We start from the raw sequence: 7,531 nt of genomic DNA on the forward strand, positions 1-7,531 counted from the left end.
ATCTTAAATGGCAGCAGTTTTCTTCAGCTCAAATGGCACAGTTAAGTTTCTGGAGCTGCTAACAAGGTTTAATAACTGTCAACTGCTGCAAATTACACCAAGATTTCTACTGTTGAAGGGTATTGATTTTAAATACTTGTGCAATCAAAGGATCTTTGTATCTGTGTTCATAATATATAATATAATTGTGGTCACAAACTAAAAGCTCCACAAAAGGACAACAAGACAGATTGTTCAAATTATATTTTCACTTGCCAAAATACTGCCGAATTCTAAGTTTGCACAAAGATAAAAGGAGCCAAGTGGAACCTGATTCCAGAAGCCTGATACTTTCTTTTTCATAGGATGAGTTTTATAATTCACAGTGAACTAGTCTCCTTTAGAACAGAATAAAAATCATCTTACCAGCACTGGGTCTTGGTCTGCAGTGGCACATTTCTTATACAGCACTGAATGAATCTTTCAGCTTCTGTGCCTCAGCTCCAGGGTGTGTAATATGTGTGTTCTCTGATCTTAAAGAGACATTTTAAAAGGTACATTGCTCTCTATAGAATTTAATACTGCAGTAAGAAGGATCACATAAAAAAAACAGAGGGTACCATACAGGGGGAAGGCCAGGTGGCATGCAATCACAAAATACATGAATCTTGAGCTAAAAGAGCTAGCAACAAAAATGAGCACAGTTAATAAAAAGGCCATCATTCAGCACCTGCTTTACTAGACAGAAGTATCCTATGACTATGCAAATGCACAGCATGACAAAAAATTTTCCAAGTAACTTAGTTTTTTGATTATGATGCAGATCGTAGCTGTGACACAGTGAAGAAACTATATGAGCTTACTCTTACTTAAAAATTAAATTAAATGCAAAACACAAGCACATCCTGACAGTAGTGAAAATAAACAATGCACTTGCAACACTTGCAACTTCCCCCTATTTCACTGAAGACAAATAAAACAGACCAGCTTTACTGCAAGGAGGAAATAACAAAAAAATAGTAAATTATACCTTGCAACAGGTTGATATGATTTCCCAGTCACAACTAGAGAATGAAGAAGGAACATAAAAAAATTGAATTTCCAGCTCACTGAAGGAGGACTTCAAGTTTCTTGCTTACATACGAGGAGAAAAGTTCTTCTGGGACTGTAAAAATGTGAAGAACAAGACAACACACGTGACCACACAACCACAACAAGAATCAGCAGTGACAAATTATACACTTGATCTATTTAGAGAAAATAAAACTCAGAGTATCCGTGGTGTGAGCCTATAACAAGTAGTGACAGTACAAAACTGATTCAAATACAAATTACACTTAGAGAAGGAATGGTCCAAACTGTACCTAGCACTGAATGGCAGGAGGTTCAGCAGAGAAGACATGAAGACCATGATCCCAATTCCCACTAGCTATGCTAGCAAAGACTTAACTTGAAAAAGCATTCCATTGCAGTTAACTTGTGTAGAGCTTGCTATTATCCAATACGGGATTTTAACCAATAAAACACATACCTAACTGCTCATCAATATGCTTCTAAATACACATTTTATTTTGCCTGATCATTGAAGTTTGCTTTTTACCTTCTACAATACATAAATTTCAAATATGGCATCACATAACTACAAGCAATAGAATCATAGAATCATTTAGGTTGGAAAAGACCCATAGGGTCATTGAGTCCAGCTGTTAGCCTGACTGTGTCAGGTCCACCACTGATCCATGTCTACCCATCTTTTGAACGTGTCCAAGCATGATACCTCAACTACTCCCCTGGGCACACTTGTCCAATATCTGACCACTCTTCCAGTAAAGAAATGGATTTTCCTAATACCTTATCTAAACCTTCCTTAGTACAGCTTAAGGCCTTTTCCTCTTGCCCAATTGTTACCTGGGAGAACAGAATGACCCCCCACTTGGCTACACCTTCCTTTCAGTCTCCATTGCACTCCCCTGAGCCTCCTTTTCTCCAGGCTGAACAACCCCAGCTCCCTCAGCCACTCCTCACAGGACTTCCCCAGCTCCGTGCTCCAGACCCTTCCCCAGCTCCGTTGCCCTTCTGTGGACACCCTCCAGCACCTCAATGTCTGTCCTGCAGTGAGGGGCCCACAGCTGAGCACAGGATCTGAGGTGCAGCCTCAGCAGTGCTGAGTACAGGGGGACAGTCGCTGCCCTGGCCCTGTGGCCACACTATTGCTGTACAGGCCAGCATGCCAGGGGCCTTCTTGGCCACCCAGACACACATTGGCTCATGTTCAGCTGCTGTTGACCAGCATCTCCAGGTCCTTTTCCTTGGGCCCCTTTCCAGCCGCTCTGCACCAGCCTGTAGCACTTGATGGAGTTGTTGTGACCCAAGTGCAGGACTTGGTATGGCATGTTGAACCTCATATCCCTGCCTTGTCCACCAATCCAGCCTGTCCAGATCCCTCTGCAGTGCCTTCCTACCCTCAAGCAGATCAACACTCACGCCCCACTTGGTGTTGCCTGCAAACTTACTGAGGGTATACTCAATCCTCTCATCCAGATCACCAATAAAAATCTTTAAGATTGACTGAAGTCTGGGAAACATCTCTTGTGACCAGCCACCAGTTGGGTGTAATTCCATTTACCACCACTGTCTGAGCCTGGACATCAAACCAGTAGTTTTACCCAGCAGAGAGGGCAGCTGGAAAAGCCATGGGTTGCCAGCTTCTCCAGGAGAATGCTGTGGGAGACAGTACCAAAGGCTTCAGTAAAGTCCAGGTAGCCTATATCCACAGTCTTTCCCTCATCCACTTAGCAGGTTACCTCCACATGGGAGGTGATCACGTAACTAAAGCAATCACACTGCAACACCAACAAGCGTACATTCTTCAATCACTGTGTAAGACAAACCTTTAGGGAGGCTCTCAGCAATTGCTAGCACAGCATTGTATTGTGCAGGGTGCTGAAAAGGGCATGGAAGCTGTGCCAGCCCTTATCTACCCTTAAAACCAAATGTGAGCTGGGGGGAAAGGGGGAGGCAGTGCCTTGTAACCAGCTGCCCAAGGAGAGGTTGTTGCCAGTTTCTACTCTAAAGTAGCCAAGAATGCCAACACACCTTATGTGCCTTGGTTACACAGAATATAAACACACTGATTAGGTACAGCACATTCAGGACTGGAAGAATGGGTAAGCACATTTTCAACGGCACATGGAGAACATTGCATGACCACAGAGAAAGTAGTTTTTGTAGTTTCTAGCCCATTGTACTGGTGTCAAAAGTAAAAGAAAAAAACCCAAACCCTTTAGCTCCATACAGGCTAGACAAGAAACAGAGAAATCAACACCATTCCACAAACACACTCAATTACAGTAAAACATGTGAGCAAATGCTTATTCTTAGGCACATGTTTCAATTCATCCAATATCAAGAATATTGAAATATATAACCAAAGACACTCTTTAACTAGCACCCAATGATTTTGGAGAAAGAAACCTCCTGCTGCTTTTAATGGCTTAAGGATCAATTTCCAGATCTAGAATTTTCAAATCTCTGTTTTATCTAATTGCAGGAAGGGAAGAATCAAGGAAAGAATGTAATACAGTAAAACAAAAAGAATTAAGAGGAACATATTTACAGTCCTGTTTTCTCCCAATAAATTAATTATTAGACACTGATCTTTAAGAGCAAAAGAGATTTGAGTAATTGTGTTCAATTCTGGTTTCTCTGAATCAGTTTTGAAATGGCTATAAGCAAAAATCCAATAGATTATGGATAGAAAAAGATATTTGGGTGGAGAAAGAGGTGACAAATTAGGTATTATTATAGGTTTTGGAAGAGTCAGAGTAACAACTACATTAGGCATTCATCAGAACATGTATTCTCCACTTTGAAGATGGAAGAATTTTGAGACACAATTTAATGAACTTCATTATAAGCATCATTAAAAGCACCATTATAAGCATCTCCACACTAATAAACTATGAGATGAACATCCTGTAAATTTACATTGCTACATAAAAAAGTCTGGTGGGTGCTACAATATACATTCATAAATTTCAGAAACTGCCAGTGCTGCTTAGGTTCATTTTAAGCAGGATTTCTGTGGTTTCAACATTTATATAAACCCTCTTCACCTTACATTATCCAAATGTTAGTGTCAAATCATCTACTTAAATACATGACTAACAAAATAAAAGGAACAAACCCTCTGTTTCTTCACCTTAAGCAATACCCTTTCAGAAGCAACATGAAGCAAGTCTATTTACATTTCCCTAGGGAGAGATAACAACACCAACACCTAGTTTTCCTAAAGCAATAGCATGTACCATAGCTTAGCTTTTAAGAGGCAGCATTAAAGAGAAAAGAGGGGGGCAGAGGATAACCCAAAAACCTCAGATCACCTAGGCAAGGTATTGGAGAGATTGCTACTTTACAGAAGTCATTTTATGGTACTAACAGGTAAGTTTACTATTTAAGGACTTTTCTGCAATCGGGCTCTATTTAGCAAAATCAGCCTCTTGGGCAGAAAAGTCTCAATCTAGCCCTGCTCTCCCTGCAGCGGCCAGCCGGACTTCCACGGGGATGGGCTGCGTGCACCTGGAAAAAGCCCGTTCAGCTGCAGCAGACCTCAATCCCGAAATGGCCAACACCTCAGGCATGCAGGAATCTACCTCCCGTTCCCCCACATACTGCTGGGTGCTCTTTTTCCTTAAAGTGCTGCAACACCACAATTAAGAGACTTAAAAGTCCGTGGAAGTCCACAGAAAAATCTCCCCCCTCCTAAAACGAAGACAGACAGACCGACATACAGAGAGACTGACATACACACACAGCGCACAGGAACGAGACCCGCTTTCCGCCACTCCTTCAGGCCTCGGGTGACGCCGGGGCTCCCAGCGGGGACAGGACCCGCCGCCCCGAGCGGCTCAGCACTTGCCCCAGCCCGGCTCGGGGGCCCCGCCGGCCTCCGCCCTGCGCCGCCCTCCTTCCCCACCAGCCCTTCTCCCTGAGGCCGAACTGAACAGCAATAAAAACACAATCAGACTAACCCGGAGAGCCCGCGCCGCAGTCCCCGGGCACGCCGCGCCCGCCCGTCCGCAGCAGGGGACACACGGCAAGGCAAGGCAGGGCAGGGCAAGACAAGCTCCGCGCTGCCAGCGGCAGGACCGAGATCGAAATCGGGACCGCTCCTGCGGGCGAGCCCTCGCCGCCGGCGCCCCGCCGAGCACCCCGAGGCCGGAGAGCGAGACCGACCTGCCGCCCCCGGCGCTCCCGGCCGGCACTGCCGCGCTCCCTCACCTCCAGCGCCAGATGACGGCGGGAGGCGGTGCCGCGGGACGGCTCCTCCCGCCAGCAGCTCTTCTCTCCCGCCCGTCCCGGGGGCGAGGCGGTGGGACCGCTCGGTGGGCGTCCGGCGAGCCCTCCCCGCCCCCGGCCGCTTCCCTTCGCCCTGCGGATGAGGGCGCTGTGGGAGCTGCTTTGCGGCGCGGGCCGCGTGCGCCCCTGGGCTTGGTGGCCCCAGGCCCTCAGGTCTGTGAGGGGCTGTGCGGGGCTCCGTGCGCTCTGAGGCCGTGCGGGGCCGCGATGGGGCACCAAGAGTGACGGCACCTGTTGACCCGTTTGTGACGGGGGGCTCTGGCTCCACTGCTCACACTAAGAAATTTCTCCCTAAGTAAATTTCCTCTCTTTCAATTTGTACCCATTAGTCTTTGTCTTATCTCGCTCTTCATGACCAAGAGTTCATCTCCAGCTTCCCTGCAGGCCGCCTTCAGGTACTGGAAGGCTGCTATGAGATCTCCATGCATCCTTCTCTCCTGCAGGATGAACAGCTCCAGCTTTCTCCTGTCTTAGCCTATGTTCTCAACCCCTGTTCAGAGCTGAGCCTTTCGGCCTGGGCCAGTGGTCAGGATCAGAGGACCAGGTCACCTTCCTTGCCTCTCATTTTGTTTCTCCTCCTTTGTCACATATGAGCTCTGAATTCTGTTTCTGACATAAAACTGCTTTCTGGGCCAGCTACCAGCAGACATGCACCCTGAGCAGGACTGCTAACATCATCCACCTGGTCATTGCCATCCATACTGAGAACGTAAAAAATCCAGATTTTTAATTCCCCCAACATGTACTTTCCATGTTTAAGTTTTTCAGGCCTCAGGAAAAAATTGAGGGGGAAGAATTGAGGAGGAGGACAGTGAGGAAGGATATAAATCAGTGTAAATGAATGACTGTGAAAAGGAAGCTGTGAGAAAAAATGTGCAAAGATTTCCTGCTGATGAAAATGGGAGGTTACTGGGACTTTGCAACACTGCTGCATGCAAGAGAATGTCACTCCTACAGGGTCCTGGGCTCTTCGAAGGGAGCAGAGTGCTGGAGCTGAATTCCTGCTGTGTGAAGCAAGGCTGCACAGTTGACTGCCTGCTTGCTGCTTGAGAATGGTTAAGAACCCTAAACTACTCAAGACCTTTTTGTTCCTGGTAGAATAGACTACTCCCAAGCTACGCAACATGAGTGCATAATAGCTCTGCATTTACAGCTGTAATTGCTGATATCGGACAGGCTGACTCATGCACATTGAATTCCAAGTGCAGAAGGAACTATTGTGTACCCGTATGTGTTAAAGAGAAGAAATAACATAGCATTTCAATGTTCTGCTTCCATTTTTCTTCCATTTTGTTCAAGGTCCTTACTTCACTCTGGTTTTTATCTTCCATGATATTTATAAAACAACTTTGTCACATGTTTACTCAAACCTATGTGCAATAGTCACACCACTTAGAGACAGTGGCTGCCCTAGGTCAGAGCCATAAGAGAGGTTCCTGGTAAACTAGATTCATCCTCTGATGCTTCAGTTTCTGCTTTTCACAGCAGTAGGAGTACAGTGGCTCATATACACTGCAGTCAGATGTGCCATCTGGCTCAGCTCTGAATCTTTAGAGTGGATGACATTTTGTTTAATATATTCAGAATCTGCAGCTTTAACTAGTTTCTGGTTATATGAGTATTTTCAAGATAGAAAAATGGAAGATGAGAAAAATCTAATACTATCAGATCTTCTCAAAATTTCCTTTCAGATTTTTAAATTGAACCGCTTCATGTTATATTGCACCTCAATGGGCAGGGCTAAACAGTCTTACAGAGCTCTTGCAAAGGAGGTTTTAAGAACTGCAGATAGTGTTGACACTGATTATATATGATGAAGAGGCAATACTGAGTCCCAGGCCCTGTTCCAAGAGTGGGCAGAACCCCTGACTACTCTACTTTTGAAAAAGCATCCTAAAGCAAGAGAAAGTTTCTTCTTTCTTCTTTGTGCTGAACTAAGCAAGTACCTGAATGGTTTTTTTCCACTCCTGCATATACTCTCTAACAGTGCTACATGATGTAAGTAAACGCTCAGTAAATAACAAGTTATTAATCTCATTTACTGTGTTTTTCTCCGCACACTCCCAGGGTCTCTTCTTTGGGGTCCACCAGCTACATTCAGGTGTACGAAAACTAGACAGATGGGACAGGAGCTGCCACTAGTTGTGGTAATAGATTGCTTGCTACAATCTAATTTTCTACAATTATCATTTTA

At 45.2% G+C, this 7,531-nt stretch overlaps 1 protein-coding gene across 1 annotated transcript in view; it reads right to left on the minus strand.

The window, feature by feature from the left end:
- PIP5K1B (phosphatidylinositol-4-phosphate 5-kinase type 1 beta) overlaps nucleotides 1–5,104 on the minus strand; it is a 96,258-nt gene extending 91,154 nt beyond the window's left edge. The window contains exon 1 of the mRNA XM_041399098.1: nucleotides 5,010–5,104. The gene's annotated coding sequence lies outside the window, so the exon portion shown is untranslated. The remainder of the gene's footprint in view (nucleotides 1–5,009) is intronic.
- Between the last annotated feature and the right edge of the window lie 2,427 nt (nucleotides 5,105–7,531).

Source organism: Onychostruthus taczanowskii, unplaced genomic scaffold (assembly GCF_017590055.1).
Source record: "Onychostruthus taczanowskii isolate IOZ18803 unplaced genomic scaffold, ASM1759005v1 scaffold154, whole genome shotgun sequence".
NCBI lineage: Eukaryota > Metazoa > Chordata > Aves > Passeriformes > Passeridae > Onychostruthus > Onychostruthus taczanowskii.